The sequence below is a fragment of the Sarcophilus harrisii genome, chromosome 1 (assembly GCF_902635505.1).
Source record: "Sarcophilus harrisii chromosome 1, mSarHar1.11, whole genome shotgun sequence".
NCBI lineage: Eukaryota > Metazoa > Chordata > Mammalia > Dasyuromorphia > Dasyuridae > Sarcophilus > Sarcophilus harrisii.
In genome coordinates this window covers 197,078,089-197,095,048 of record NC_045426.1, presented here as the reverse complement: position 1 = coordinate 197,095,048, position 16,960 = coordinate 197,078,089, and the positions used below count along the sequence as shown (strand labels likewise).

At 32.7% G+C, this 16,960-nt stretch overlaps 1 long non-coding RNA gene across 1 annotated transcript; it reads right to left on the bottom strand.

Annotated features, from left to right (window-relative positions):
* Positions 1-381: 381 nt before the first annotated feature.
* Positions 382-16,082, bottom strand: LOC116423509. Its single transcript, XR_004234121.1, has 2 exons — positions 15,988-16,082; positions 382-913 (listed from the first exon to the last, which is right to left on the bottom strand). It is a non-coding gene; the product is annotated as an uncharacterized LOC116423509 (long non-coding RNA).
* Between the last annotated feature and the right edge of the window lie 878 nt (positions 16,083-16,960).

The following is a 16,960-nucleotide window of genomic DNA, read 5'->3' as shown; positions in this document are numbered from 1 at the left end:
ACAATTTATTCAGCCATTCTCCAACTGATGGGCATCCACTCACTTTCCAGTTTCTGGCCACTACAAACAGGGCTGCCACAAATATTCATGCACACACAGCTCCCTTTCCCTTCTTTAAGATCTCTTTGGGATATAAGTCCAATAGTAGCATTGCTGAGTTAAAGGGTATGCACAGTTTGATAACTTTTGAGCATAGTTCCAAATTGCTCTCCAGAATGGCTGGATGTTTTCACAATTTCACCAACAATGTATAATTTTAAATCTTAATCTCTACATGAATAAATGATTGGGGAAAAAAACCCATTTATTAAGAGCTTATTTTGTGCCAGCCATTGTTCTAAGTGCTGGGTATAGAAACATAAAATCCAAGATAATCCCTGATGGATTCAAGTTGTTCACATTTTATTAATGGAAAACAATACATTCAGGAGGTTTCAGATACAAGGGAGAGATATCTGTAAACTAAAAGGATCTCATAATGCTCTTAGGCATCTCTTTTCATAAAATATATTGTAAAGTACTATCTGTAGGCCAGGAATCTTGGAAGAAGAAAATTTCATCAAGTGAAAAATATAGTTACACTGGGAAAAGTAAAAACAATCCCATAATCTTAGAGAATTAGTTTTCTAATTTTATCCCAGGGAAAATCTCAAGACTTTAGTGAAGTAGACTGGAAATCAGAGACATGTTCAAGTCCTGGTTTCTTCATATCAGCTTCTTCCTTTTAAAATTTTTCAGTCTTTCCTTAAGTCTCCTGAAAAAAATTAACTCCATGCAATCTCTTATAGCAAGAATCACAAAGAAGGTCTTTCCTGTTCCAAGCTCTTTTGCTAACTTTGCCTCTTATTCAAATATGTAATATCAATTTAGCAGGCTTTTTGTGCATGAAAAATCTTATACTATAGCATCACACCTAAAAGAAAGGAAAAGAGGGAGATTTTAATAGAAAATATTTTCCTAAAGTGCTCAACAATTATTATTAGTTTCTTTCATTTAGGTGAGTCTAGAAATGATGCTACACTGGAGAAATATTTATTTCTTAATAATTATAATGAACTAAAACAAGTAATTTTAACATGCCTCCATCAATGTGTCAACATTATTTTGAATCAGCAAAAACAGTTTCAATTAGGAGGTTTTAATTGAAGGGATATTTGTTGTCATGGCTACCAGTAAATGATTTTCAAATATCTAGTAATATACTATAAATCAGTATAATAGAGGTTGAGGACAAAATTATTTTTTAGGATTGACTCTAGGAAAACTGCAAGTTTGTAGAAGGAATCGTTTATGTGACCTTTTTAAATGAAATGAAATTATAAAACATTGGAAGACTAAAACAGAGGAATATATTGATTTATCTTTTGTGGTCGGGATTTTGGGAATTGGAGGCTAAGTGAGAGAGGAAGGTGGCAAAAATTTTTAGTTTTAAGTTGAATCTTTTACCATTGGGGCGATGCTGTACCATTGAGTGAATTGGGTAATAGTACAATTTGAAGCTGATAAAAATAAGGTACAGACTAGAAAAGGAAGTATTAGAAACAATTTGGCTCAGTAATCTGGTATTTGATAAAGGCAAGAACTTAAACTAATTGAGGGAAGAACGATTTTGACATTACATTTAGAAAAACTAGAAGTCAATTGAACAGAACTTAAATATAGATAAGTATTTTGTGCCATATTTCATAATAAACTCACAGATATTTTACTTGAAAATAAAAAGTTATATCATAAAAAATTGCCTAGGACAAGATGATTTATTTTTCCCAGCTATGGCCAGGATTCTTTTTTTTTTTAAATAACTTTTTATTGCCAGAATCCATGCCAGGGTAATTGTTTACAACATTATCCCTTGCACTCACTTCTGTTCCGATTTTTCCCCTCGCTCCCTCCAGCCCCTCCCCCAGATGGCAAGCAGTTCTATACATGTTAAAAAGGTTACAGTATATCTTAGATACAATATATGTGTGCAGAACCGAACAGTTCTCTTGTTGCTCAGGGAGAATTGGATTCAGAAGGTATAAATAACCCGGGAGGAAAAACAAAAATGCAAACAGTTTATATTCATTTCCCAGTGTTCTTTCTTTGGGTGTAGCTGCTTCTGTCCATCCTTGATCAATTGAAACTGAGTTACATCTCTTTGTCGAAGAAATACACTTCCATTAGAATACATCCTCATACAGTATCATTGTTGAGGTTTATAATGATCCCCTGGTTCTGCTCATTTCACTCAGCATCAGTTCATGTAAGTCTTGCCAATCCGCTCTGTATTCATCCTGCTGGTCATTCCTTACAGAACAATAATATTCTGTAATATTCATATACTACAATTTATTCAGCCATTCTCCAATTGATGGACATCCATTCATTTTCCAGTTTCTAGCCACTACAAACAGGGCTGCCACAAACATTTTGGCACATACAGGTCCCTTTCCCTTCTTTAGTATTTCTTTGGGATATAAGCCCAGTAGTAACATTGCTGGATCAAAGGGTGTGCCCAATTTGATAACTTTTTGAGCATAGTTCCAAATTGCTCTCCAGAATGGCTGGATGTGTTCACAATTACACCAACAATGTATTAGTGTCCCAGTTTTCCCATATCCCCTCCAACATTCCGCATTATCTTTCCCTGTCATTCTAGCTAGTCTGACAGGTGTGTAAGTGGTATCTCAGAGTTGTCTTAATTTGCATTTCTCTGATTAATAATGATTTGGAGCATATTTTCATATGGCTAGAAATAGTTTTAATTTCTTTGTCTGAGAATTGTCTGTTCATATCCTTTGACCATTTATCAATTGGAGAATGGCTTGATTTCTTATAAATTAGAGTCAATTCTCTATATATTTTGGAAATGAGGTATGGCCAGGATTCTTAACTAAAAACAGAATAGAAATTTTTTTTAAAAAAGATAAATTATGTAATTTCAATCACATGAAATTGAAAACCTTTTGTGTGAGCAAAATTAGTATAAATAGAATAAGAAAAATATTTATGAACTGGAAAAATAATCTTTGAATCTTTGATAAAGGTTGAATGATTATGTGAATTGTACCCATGATTTCATTAGAATCAGTAAATCCTTGATGAGGAAACTCCTCAAGCCCAGGATCAGACAAAAAGTGTGTGTCTAAGAAAATAATCAATCTCAGAACTTCTAGGTTTTAATGACAGATAAATTTGCTCACTATGCTATAGATAACTTTAAGGACATAAAGATCTTATAGCTGAGATAAATGAGGAATTAACATGAATATATATGAAACATGGGTTACTATTTTCCGATACAGTTGATGTTATAGAAATTCCAAAAATGTTATCACAAAGAATTGTGAGAAAGGTAGTCCCTTCTCTCAAGGAACTCATAGTCAAAGGGAGGAGAAAACATGCAAGTAACTATGTATAAATAAGATAAATATAGGATAAATTGGAGTTAAACAGCAGGAAAAAAGGCAATATTATTGTGGAGGTTAAGAGCTTTGAGTACTTCAGAGTAGATACTGTGTAAATAAAAAGTATTAGCCCGTGTAGGTCACTATGAAATGGATTTTTTAATATAATACTCCTTTATGTCTATAAAATCCTCCTCTCTATCTCCCATAAGTCATAGAGTGAATTTACCAGTTGGAAATACATCATTTAACAAAGAGTATGAGAGATGTAAATGACAAACAAATAATAGAGACAAAGAGACAGTTAATGGAGAAAGCAGCTGTAAGGAAATAGCAATCAATCATCAAGATGAAGAGAGATATGATCCAAGAAGTCAACATGACTACCTCACACAAGGACAACACTACACATAAAGGGAGCTATTTGAGGATTCTATAGAAAAAAAAGATCTCAAAACTTTAATTTTTCAACATTGACTGTTGCATAGCCTTGTTTTTCAGATTTTCCCCTCCTTCCCCCCATCCCTTCCCCTAGATGGCAAGTAATCCAATATATGATAAACATGTTAAAATATATTAAACTCAATATATGTATAACCATTTATACAATTATCATGTTCAACAAGAAAAATCAGATCACAAAGGAAAAAAATGAGAAAGAAAACAAAATCCAAGCAAACAACAACAAAAAGAGGAAGAATGTTATGTTGTGATCCACATTCAGTTCCCATAGACCTTTCTCTGGGTGGAAATGGCTCTCTTCATCACAAGATCATTGGAACTGGTCTGAATCATCTCATTGCTGAAGAGAGTCATGTCTATCAGAATTGATCATCATATAATCTTCTTGTTGCCATGTACAATGATCTCCTGGTTCTGCTCATTTCACTTAGCATCAGTTTATGTAAGTCTCTAAAATCATCCTGCTGGTCGTTTCTTATAGAACAATAATATTCCATAACATTCATATATCATAACTTATTCAGCCATTCTCCAACTGATGGGCATCCACTCAGTTTCCAGTTTCTTGCTACTACAAAAAGGGCTGCCACAAACAGTGTTTTGCACATGTGGGTCCCTTTCTGGAGGAAGTATTTTTTTGAGCTATAATTTTTATGATGCTTTCTTAGTAAATACCTTTTCAATAATTAGTTGTGTTTAGTGACAAATTATTCAAGGGAAATACAATAATGCAGACTCATGAGCTATATTATAGACTAACATGATTTTTTTTATTAAAGCTTTTTATTTTTTAAAACATATGCATGGACAATTCTTTAACATTTGCCCTTGCAAAACCTTGTGTCCCAATTTTTCCTCTCTTCCCCTACACTTTCCCCTAGGTGGCAAGTAATCCAATATATAACATGATTATTTTTAAAACCTAAAGTGGCAATAGCTTCTGAGTACCCAAACTAAGAATGCTAATACAAGTTGGTAAAGAAGCCTTAGGAAATGCCACATATATATATATATATAATACAAGTTGGAATTCCCTAGTGAATAACTGGTGCAAAGATTTTTTTTTTTACTATTAACAATTATAATAAAGGTCACAGAATAAGAAAATAAATGCATATCTAAACAATTCTGAGATTTTACTTCATATTTAGCAAAATGACAATGATGACCAGTATGGAAATAATGTTGGAAGGTCTGTGGAAAATCATAGTATACTATGGATTGATCCAACCATTGCAGAAAGCAACGTGAAATTATAGTAATAGAGTAACTAAAATGTTCAAATTCTTTTACCAAGAAATCCCACTGCTAGGCCTATATCTCAAGAATTTTAGGCAGGGAGAGACTTAAATGAACTGATGCAGCAAGATAAATGTATAAATATGTATGCATATTTTGGACTTAACATATACTTTTATAATATTTAACATATATTGGATTACTTGCCATCTAGGGAAGGGATGGGGGAGGCAGGGAAAAATTGGAACACAAGATTTTGCAAGGGTTAATGTTGAAAAATTATCCATGCATATATTTTGAAAATTAAAAAAAAAATTAAAAAGAATGTTAGACAGAAAGACCTAAATATATAGAGCACTAAATATATGTAGTACTTTTTTTGTGGTAACAAAAATCAGGAAATATGGTTGGAAAATACAGACCCTATAAGCACTAAGAAACTGTTCAGTAGAGAACTTCTTGATGCATGATTACAAAATCCTCATAGAGAAAATAGAGAAAAGGAGGAAATCCCTACCTCACTTCAATGTTGTTCTTGCAATAACTTTGATAATCCCAAAGCAGACCAGAAACATGTCCTTCATCCTTTATGTACTTTGATCCAAATGAATTCCCTGGGCAGAGACTTATGCCCCAGAAATAGCAGGCAGCACATCATTTCCCAAAGTACAATCACAGAAGAGTAGTTACTGGCTTCTAGTGGCAAAAGGTGAAGCCAAAATATCCCATTAATTACAATAGTGTAAAGCTAATTGACCCTTTATTTCTGTGAGTGTAGCACCCAGTGATCACAGTCCAGTTCTTGCCCAGGAAAGGCTTAAATGACCAAGGGGATTGCTGGTAAAGAACATGCTTTAAAGCAACAAAGAGTTTTTTTTAAATTATTTTTATTGTTAATTTATGGAATAAAACAAGAAGTTCCATTACATGGTGTGATAAAAAAATGATTACAGAGGAAATTGAAATCCATTATGAATGATTTGATATTCCTTTAAAATATATACCAGTTATCATGTAAATTTCATTTTTTTCTCTTTCTTATCCTGCCCTAGAAATGGCCACCATTACACACACACATTATTTTATACATACTTCTGTTTATCAGTTTTTTCTCAGGATGCAGTTAACATTTTTTTCATAAGTCCTTTATAGTTAATTTGGGTTTTTATAATAGAACAAGTTAATTGCACAAAGTTGTTCTGAACAACATTGTTATTACTATATACAATGTTTTCTTGGTTCTGCTTATTTCTTTCTTCCTTATTTCATGCAACTCTTTCCTTGTTTTCCTAAGATAAACAAGAGCTACAAATATTTCAACTGCTTTGGATCTTATATTTTCTTTTCCTTTTTAGACTTCTCTTGGGTCTTGACATTGGAGATCACATTTTTTATTCAATTCTGGTCTTCTTATGAAATCCTTCTATTTTATTGAATGACCATTTTTTCCCTTTGAAATTTTACATTTAATTTCATGGTATAAATGATTCTTGGTTGCAATCCTAGCTCTTTTGTTTTCCAGAATATCATGTTCCATGATCTCTCCTCCCCTAATGTTTCAGTTGACAAATCCTGAATAATCCTGATTGTGGCTCTGATAATTGAATAGTTTCTTTCTTGACACTTGTAGTATTTTTTCCTTGTCCTGATAGTTCTAAAATTTGGCTATGGTATTTCTTGAAGTTTTTATTTTGGAATATCTTTCCTGAGGTGATTGGTGGATTTTTTTTCAAGGCTTATTTTGGCCTCTGTGTTCTGATCAGAGGAGCTTTCTTTTATAATTTTTTGAAAAATGCTGTCCAGATCCTCCTTTTGATTATGACTATCAGGTAATCCAATAATTTTGATATTGTTTCTCCTGAATCTATTTTCTAGGTCAGTTGTTTTTCCAGTGAGATATTTTATGTTTTCTTCTAGATTTTAAATCTTTTGAATTTTTTGATTGGTTTTTCATTTCTCACAGAATCATTAGCTTCCACTTGCCTGATTCTAACACTTTTAGGAGTTGTTTTAATCCATTAGCTTTTGTGCTTCCCTTTCCACTTCTCCAATTCTACTTTTTAGGCAATTTTTTTTTTCCTAAATGGCTGAGTTTTTTCATAACTCTCTGGCATATTCTCATTTCTTTTTCAATTTCGCCCCTACTTTTTATATGATTTTAAGAACCTTTTGGATCTCTTCCATTGTTTCTTTCTGGTATTGAGGTCACTTCCCATTTTTCTTTGGTGTTTTGCCCATAGTTGTTTTCCATTGTTTTCTTCTGATTTTGTCTCAATCTTCCTTTTTACTACAATAACATTTTATGGTCAGATTCTTTTTCTTTCCCTTTCTTTTAAATTTGAACTTTGCTTCTCATTTATAAAGGGCATTGTCTCAGGCTTCTTGTGCTAAGGGTATTAGGTTCCAAGTCTTTATTTGAAGCTATGGAGGCTCGTGGGGATCCTCATGTCAGGTTCTGTGCTGAGGAAGTAGACTGGTGGCTGTATGGCAGTGATGGAGGGCATGGGGGTCTGACAGCTTACCAGGTGCTGAGCTGGGGTCCTAGTGATAGTGTCCAGCATCTACTAAGGCTGTTGGGGTGTTTCTGTGCTTCCCTGTGCTATAGGGAAGCATAAGGCAGTCTGGCCACTGTGGTTTACTGAATGCTCAGGGCTTTGCTGAAGCGTATGGTGGTTCTTGGAGTTGGGATCTGCTAGTTCCTTTGGCTATGCTGAGGCATGTGGGGGGCCTGATGTTGGTTTCTGTCTGCTCCACTGCACTGAGGCTCAGGACTTTCATTAGTTTACTGTGGTGGGGCTTTCTTTTGGCTGACTGGGAGGTTTCTTGTCCTGACTTGTCCAAGTGAGACAGAACTCACTGATTTTCCAACTTTCTTGGGCTAAAAGATTATTTCTACCTGTCTTTTTTTTCTGATTATGCTATTTCATGATTTTTTTTTGGTGGAATTATTTTGTAGAGTTGTGGAGGTGAATATGGAAGAGTTACATTGATTTACTATTTATCATCTTGATTCCCAGAAGTCTTATAATTTTCTTGAGATATCTCCTTTTATGTTTAGGTCATGTGCAGAGGGCCAGAACTCTGAAAAGGTGTACCTGAATCTAGGTCAATAAGGTATTTACAGTTAAGTATATACTTAGTACTGAGGTATTTAAGGGAGTCTCAGACACAGAAGGACTCTCTCAGCCATAGACACTAAGACTTTAGACGCGACTCCATATTTGATCAGCCACGTGGGTCTCCTGCCTGCTTCACTCCTCCACTAAGACTAAGGACTTGGGCTGATCCCAATGTCTTCCAGAGAGCTAGCCCAGACATTACCCTTAATTTTTTTTTCTGTCTTCCTTTCCATCTTGAGCAAGGATCATTTTCTTTTAATACTTGTGAGATATAAGGACAGGGCCCCACATAGTTTGCTCATGAAACACTAGCCTGTAAAGATGCTTGTTGGTAGCATGGGTTTGGAGTCAAGATGCTGAACAAGAGCTCTAAATAGCTCAGTTATTCTATAGTATTTCATGAAGTTTTGATTTTAGGCAGTATTTCTGGCTTCTTATATAGTCAGTTTTTGTTACTCTATATTTAGAAAATGTCAATTGCACTATCTTGTCATTCAAAGGATTCTCCCATTATTACATTTCCAAAAAATTTTCCAGACCTTTAACACCAAGCTGTAAGAGAGGAACCAAACTTTTTTCTCTCTTATTTCATTCTTATTTTATCCCTTTCTTTTAAAAGTGGATATGTATTATTTTATCTGGTATTAGTTCTAGCAAAAATGTTTATATACACGTATATCTTTTTTTTTAAAATGGACCAATGATGTCTCTATCAACACATTTCTACTCTTTCAATTAGATCTATAATTTATAGCTGCAAGGAAGCTTTTTTGATGATTTACAAAAGACTTTAAGTGAAAATCACTTTTTGCTATATTTATAAAGTATAATTTTATTGGTAAATGAGCCATATTAATGTCTAATCGACTTCTCTGCAATGAAACTTTGTTAAAAAATATAAACCTTATTCCTTGTACACTGAGTTAAATGGAAAATTAAAAAAAACCTTTTATGTGCATGGTGGATGAGCAGTAATATATTCAGGATATTGTTTTTTAAAGAGGGAAATTCTAAAGAGCCTAGGGTGACTAAAAAACAGACTCAGCATGTAGTCCAAGCCATGAATAAATTATGTTTTTTACATTATTGCTTATGTGGTTTTAATCCAGACCTTCCTAGATGCAGGAAAGTATCAAATGTCTTCTTGTTTTTGTTAAAGTTATTGATTCATGTTTCCTAGGTTAGCTCATTTTTTTCTTCTATTCTCCCCTATACCTCACTCAGGTCCCAAAACACCATTTTCCTTTCCATAGTGGCTGGGTAAGTAACCAGGAGAAGGTTGAATGCTTTCCTACAGATCCTGAGTAAACCCTAAAGATTGTAGGTTCTATTACTATTAGTCATGGTCCCCCACTAGTGTGATCTGATTATTATATGAATTTAATTTGTTTTAGAAAAAAAATTATTAAAAAGATAGAACAAGGATAGTGTTGCAAAAACAGTATCCTCAAAACAAGATACATAATTGGTCATGGAAGAGCATGTTCAAACTTAATATGATGGTAATGAGACACAAAAGTAGAGAACACCTTACAAATGTACTTCATAACGCTTGTTTACTAGAAGTCCCTTTTCTCCCTTTGTAGAGGCCCTGTGTTATTTGTCTTAGGTATAGCTTTTATTTTTTTGATTGGTTCCCTAGAAGTTGTGCCTTTTTAGAGTCTATAACTGTCATTCTCTCCAAAATAAAGTCTCATTTTTGGATGCTATTGTTATTACCATATTTCTTTCTTTCTTAATCAATATTGTTCTAATGGATACTATAACAACAACAGTCATAATGGCTTATATTTACATGCTTATTATTTATTATTTAACATGTGTTTATTATTTAACAGGTTCATTTTTTTGGTGATGTTTTTAGCTAGTTAAATGTTAAGTATCTGAGGTTGATTTGAATTCAGGTCTTCTTGACTTCACATTGAAGCAGTAGATGCATCTATTGCATCATCTAGCCAATGGAACCTTTGAAGGTCCATTCAAACTCATAATTTTCTGAAGGGTGGGATAAGGTGAATAAGTCTTACCTTTCCCTAAGCAATTCCCACTTGGGTTTATGGAATTCCCTTACTGTTACACTGGCCTAATGTTGAATTTCAACTTCCAGACTGGTTTCCTTTTTTATATATGTTCACATAAAATATAGTTTATTTTCTTCAACTAACAATATTTTAAGAGTGGAATCATTTGCTTTCATTCAATGACCCCCAATGCTTGAAATTCTTTCACATTTGTTCTTTCAATTCATTCATTCATTTTTGGGTATTTGTTTATACTGTTTTGTATTTATACTTAGTTTACTTTGGACTGATTGATTCAAATTTGAGCATTTAGTGATTATCTGGGGGTGGGGATTCCTACCCTTTTACTGAGGTGTTAGGATTTAGGGCTACAAGAAACTTTGAAACTCATCTATTTAAACCTTTATTTTATTAATAATTAAACTGAGGTAAAGAGATTTATCTGTAGTCACATGTCATAAATGGCTTACTGAAGATTTGAAGTGAGGATCTCATTTCAGAATCCAGTGTTCTTTCCAGAAAATCATGTACCTTTCAAGGGTCCAAATGATTAGATATTTAAAAAAAATATTCAAGGATTAAAGGCTATTTCGACTTCTATTTTAAAGGTATAAGGAATTCCCAAAAAGGAAACTTCCTTGATAAATGCAAATTGATACATGCTGCCACTCATTGAGAATTACCTTAATCTAAGAATTACTTAGTGTCAAAGATAGGGTTTGTCTTCCTAATCATGAAGCCATGCTGCTTCCATATTCATGAAATGGATATTTAAAGATCATTATTGATATTTTTGATATTTTTATTGATGTTTTATTGATTTTTTATTGATATTTTATGGATTTTTGCTATTTTAAAGATTTCTACAAGGTATATGACCAATACAACATAATTCTGTTCATTTTTACAAATAGAAGGCAAAGGCGAGTTAAAAGAACCTCATTAAAAATGGTAACATTTATATTAGAACAAATGTCCAAATACTTTCTATGTACATATAAATTTTAATGTGCTTATTAGAAAGTGTGAGAATTGGCCTGTTATTAGGTCTTAAGTAATAGAAGTGACTCCAAGTTTGACCATTAATTGATTTGTTTATATATTAGAAACTATATAAATTAGAAATATATATATATATATATATATATATATATATATATATATATATATATATATAAACTGGTTCAGACAGCTTCATAAAGATAGGTATGGAAAGTATTCAAGTGCTCCTTTAATAATGATTCTTTTGTGGTTTATAAAGAGTTGTTGAAGTTGGGCTGCCTACTAATTGATGTCCTAAAGGGTCTCATTTCATTTGGCTACTGAGAATTTACTATAGATATAAGGAGAAAGTTCTGGGCTCCTGACTAAAGTACATTGCACAATGTGTCTGAGTGGCCATACTTTTCCATGGGAGTGAATAGCCGAGGAATCATATCCTTGTATGTTTCTGAATAAACTGCTTGATGTATTTGAGTGCTTGTGCTCCTTCTTAGTAGCCCAAACCATGTTCTCCTCTCAGAAAGCAACCATTTATTTAATGTCAATTATGTGAAAAGAATTGTAGTAGGTAGCCCTGAAGTGATAGAATAGAATGAGAAGAAAAAAAAAGAGAAGCCATAACAAAAGCTTGAAATTAAATGGATAGACTAGATATAAATAAAATGACAAAAAAAAACTGTAAAAGAAAAACAAAAACATGGTAAGAGTGAAATAAATGTAAGTATTAACGAACCATTAAACAACGGAATGACCAGAGTGAGATGAGATCAATCATTAAAGGAATATTTCTCAGAGTAAATAACTTTGAATTGAGTGTTGAAGGAAGTTTTGAACTGGGGATAGAGGATTATAAAATATTAGATCTCAACGTTACTCACAAATTATATAGTTCAAATCAAAGGAATCTGTGATCTCACTGACATGGATATTTCCTCTATTAATGAAGATGGGTAGGCTACTCACTCTCACCATGCAGTTTACCATTATCCTTTGGTGAAAGGAAGTTTTAATATTTTTGGGACTAGTATTTTATTATTTAAAGCTTAAATTACATACAAATCAATTTTTTTTTCACAATCTGATAGGGAAGTATGAGTCAAGATCCAAAAAAGTCATGATGGGGTAGATCATTGGGCTAAATAAAATGAAATGCAGTAGTCATAAATGTAAAATTGTATATATGGATTAACAAAAATCAACCTCAGAAGAGTAATCTAAAATAATTTTAGATAAGACAGCTGATTAAACTATATCTGAAGATTTTAGTGGTCTGAAATCTCAGTATGTCAGTTATATGATATTGCAACAACAACAAAAAAGCATAGCTTCCAGGCACAAAAAGACAATAGTTCCTCTATATCTGGCCCTACATAAATCATTTCTAAAGGACTGTGTCCTATTTTGGGCTCTGAAATTAGAATTCATAATATACAAAGCTTAATGTTTATCACTTTTCTAATATTGAACCAAGCCTGTATTCCTACTACAAAGCCATATAATCTTTTGATCTATTGATATAGTTTATTTGTCATTAAGCAACAACAACAACAACAACAACAACAACAACAAAAAAAAAACAGTTGAAGTTCATTAAGGACACTAGTTTATATTTTTCTGTTGTTGTTTTGACTTTCCCTGGTTTAGTATCAAAGAAATATTTGTATCTCAGCAGAAATTTAGTAGAAGCTCTTTTTAGTTATGAAACATTTTTAATAGTAGAATTGGTTTTTCTTTGAATTTTGATAGAATTTGCTTATAAGCTATTCTCAGGTTTTTTTTTTTCCCTATTCTCCTTTGGGAGTTAATTTGTACTTATTTTTTCTTCTGAGACTGAGTTGTTTAAAATTTCTGATTCTTGTTCTGTTTATATGGGTATTATATAATTTGTGAATATTCATCTAATTTTTAAGTAGTAGATTTTATTAGCCTATAATTGGACAAAGTAACCGTAATGTTCTCTATTAGTTATTCATTTGCTGTGAATTATTTTCTTTAATACTTGAAATTCTTGTTCCTCTTTAAAAAAAAAAATTAAATTACTTGATGACTTTTCTATCTTATTGCTTTTTTGAAAGCTCATCACTGTGTTTATTGATTTTCATTTTTGATTTAAATAGTTTTTATCTAATATTTAAAGTTTTAAAATTTAATTTAAGATATAATTAAGTTTTAAATGAAGTATTTTTTCATATTTTTGGTAACATCTGAAGATGTTACTTGATTTTCATTTTTTTGTTAATTAAAGCATTTAGAAATGTCTATTTTTTCATAAGGACTGCTTTGGATATGTCCCTCAGATTTTGGTATGTTGTTTTCTGTTGTCTATATGTATGTATATGTGTATGTAATTATCTGTCATCTACCCTTTGAGATTGGGTCTATCTATTTCACCCAAATTGTAAATACAGTGAGCCCTATTTCAAAATGGTTCCAAATCACATCTTCACAAGACACTGATGATAAATTATGTGATTACTATTATACTATAAAATAAAACAAATCTTTATTCTTGGCATCAATGATGCTTCCTCATTAATGAGATCATGGAATGGTATAAATTTGTGTGACTATACTAAAAAGAGGGCCAGAAAGGGCAATTCTTCTTTCTCAAATATGGAGAAAATAAAAAATAGCAATAGATTATGTGCATAGACTGATGAAATCTATCAGTATGTCATATTGTTAATTAACATATAAATAGCTGCTACTTGAGTTTCTGCCCTTGCATGAATCACCACATGGCACATCTGTCAGATGTTTCAGTTAATTTGATGACATTGCATTACATTGTAGAAGATGCTAACCTTTATCAGGGCATCCAAAGTATGGCCAATTCCATTATTAAACAAGGAATAATTGTATATGCCTTCTACTTCATTCTTACCTGAAGTGTCTTGAGATATGCAAAATGATCTCGTATAGGATTGAATGAGTTGTTACTGTGAACAAATTTGCTTATTATGATTAAGCAGTGGATTAATATATTATTTATAACAAATTCTAAGTAATGACATTTCACATATAGTTCATTCTCCCCTAAATAGAATATGGATCAGCACAAGATCCTTGCTATCTTATTGGGTGTTTGAAAAAAATAGTCAATGGCAACATTAATAGATTATTTTTGGATTTTTTTGACAAATTGTGGCTTATGATAAGATATGATGAACATGTGATAAACAAATAAAACTTGATAAAGTCATTAATGGTTAAAGAGTCTAATTAAGATAAATTATTTTTATCCTGGAGTATAGGGAGTTGTAGTGCTAGTTAATTGAAGTTTATTGAGCTGCAAAATTTTTACGTAATCAGAATAGGATCCAACCTTTGATTATTGAAAACGTTCAATTTTTAAAAAATTAGTTACCAAGAAGGATTCTATTATTGTTATCCTCCTAAAGATACAGTATGGGCACCTGGGTGGCACAGAGAATAGTGTAATGGACATTGAATAGGAAGACTCATCTTCATGAATAAAAATCTGGTATCAGCTGTGTGATCTTGGACAGATCACTTAGCCCTGTTTGCCTCAGTTTCTTATCTGGAAGCTGGAGAAGCAAATGACAAACCATTCCATTATCTTTGTCAAGGAAACCCCAAATGGAATCACAAAGAGTTAGATGTGATTGAACCAATTGAACAACAAATGAAGATAAATTTCAGTGGTTATTCCATCCATAGATGATGTCATGGAAGAAAGTGAAGTATATAATAATACATAGCACACATGCATATAACAGGAATGCATTTTAGGGACTATCTAATCAAACCATCTCACTTTTACATGTGAAGAAACTGAGATTCATGGAGGCTATATGACTTTCTTATGATCACATGTATTTTTATTTGTCTATCAACTTTATTTTTTTAATGTATTTATATAATATTAGGCTTTGAGAAAAAAGACCAAGCTATACAGTTTCAACTTAAACATGTAGTTACACTATAAGTGTACTACATGTCAGTGCCCTGAAGTTGGCTACTTGCCCTTCTCATTGCCATATATACTCTTAATGATCTACATGAACTCTTAATTACATCGCCCAAATTTGTCTTCTCTATTATCCCTTTCAGTCATTTTTTAGTTATACTTGACTCTTTGTGACCCTTTTGGGTACTTTTTCTTGGCAAAGGTTATAGATTAATTTGCCATTTTCTTCTTCAACTCATTTTATAGATGAGAAACAAATAAACAGGGTTAAGTGGTTTGCTCAAGGTCACACAGCAAGATTAGTCTTCCTTAATTCAAGTCTGGCATTGTATCTACTGTGCCATCTGCCTTCTATCATTCTTAATCTCTCAGTAAAGTTTCATCTTTCCTTGTCTAACTGACTCTTTCCTGTATAAAAACATGCCAATATCTCCCTCAATCTTAAAAAAAAACAAAACCAAAATGTTATTTCCCCCCTTGGACTTTCCCTCTAATTATCCTTTCTCCTCCATGTTATGGCTAAATTCCTTGAAAAAAATATCTAAAATTGGTCTTTCACTTCCTTCCTTTTTTTCTCCTCTTCTAAATTGTGCCTGACTTCCTAAATTCCTAAATTCATAGTCTGACTTCTGGCTTTTATAATTTAATGGAAACTGCTCTCTACAAATTTATCATTGATTTCCAACATGGCCAGTTCTTTTCTCAGTCCTCATCCTTCTTGACTTGTTTGTAGCATTTGTCACTGTCAGTCACTCTCTTCTCCTTGATACTCTTTTCTCTTTATAAATTTCTAACATTATTCTCTTCTTCTTTTCTCCTCCTACCTGGCTGATCATTTTCTGTCTCTTCTGGATCTTCATCCAAGTTGTTCCTGTTAACAGACAGTGTGCTCCAGGTCCTTTTCTCTTCTCCTTTTATACTACTTCACTTGGTGATCTCATCAGCTTCCATGGACTCAATGATCATCTCCATGCCGACGATTCTCATATGAAAGCCCTTATATCTTTTCTGATGTCTGATCTTGCAATTCCAACTGCCTCTTAAACATTTCAAACTGGATGACCTGTGAACTTAAATTCACCATGTTCAAAACTGAACTCATCATATTTCTCTTCAAAGCCACCTGTCTTCCTAATTTCTTTATTACTTTATTACTTATTAACTTACTTTATTACTGATACCATTTTCCTTCAGTTATCCAGGCTTTCAGCTTGGATGTGATCCTCAGTTTTGTACTCTTACCTTCTACAATCCAATTATCTGTTTCCAAATCCTGCCCATTTTCATCTTCAAATCATTTACCATATATGCTCCCTTATGTTCTCTGACACTAACCTAATGCAGCCCTTTGTCATCTCATGCTTGTAAAGTCTGTTGGTTGGTATCTGACATAAATCTCTCCCCACTCCAGTCTACCTCTACCCACCTGTCAAAGTGATATTTCTAAAGCAGATATCCGACTATGTTATACCTCTGCTTAATAAACGTTAGTGGTTCTATATTACTTCAGTGATCAACTATAAGTGCCTTTGTTTGGAATTTAAAGTCCTGTAGTCTCTAACTTTTCAGTCTTATACTTTATGCCTCTTTGTGTAAATTACAATTCAATGTCATTGGTCTCCTTGCTGTTCCTTTTATATAACTCTTCATTTTCCAATACTGTCCTCAAACTTGGGATGCTTTGTGTCCTCACTTCCATCATCTGACTTCTCTGACTTCATTAAAGTCTCATTTAAAACCCTACTTTGCATTGACTTTCCTATAAGATTACTTCCAATTTATTTCTGTAAATTCTGT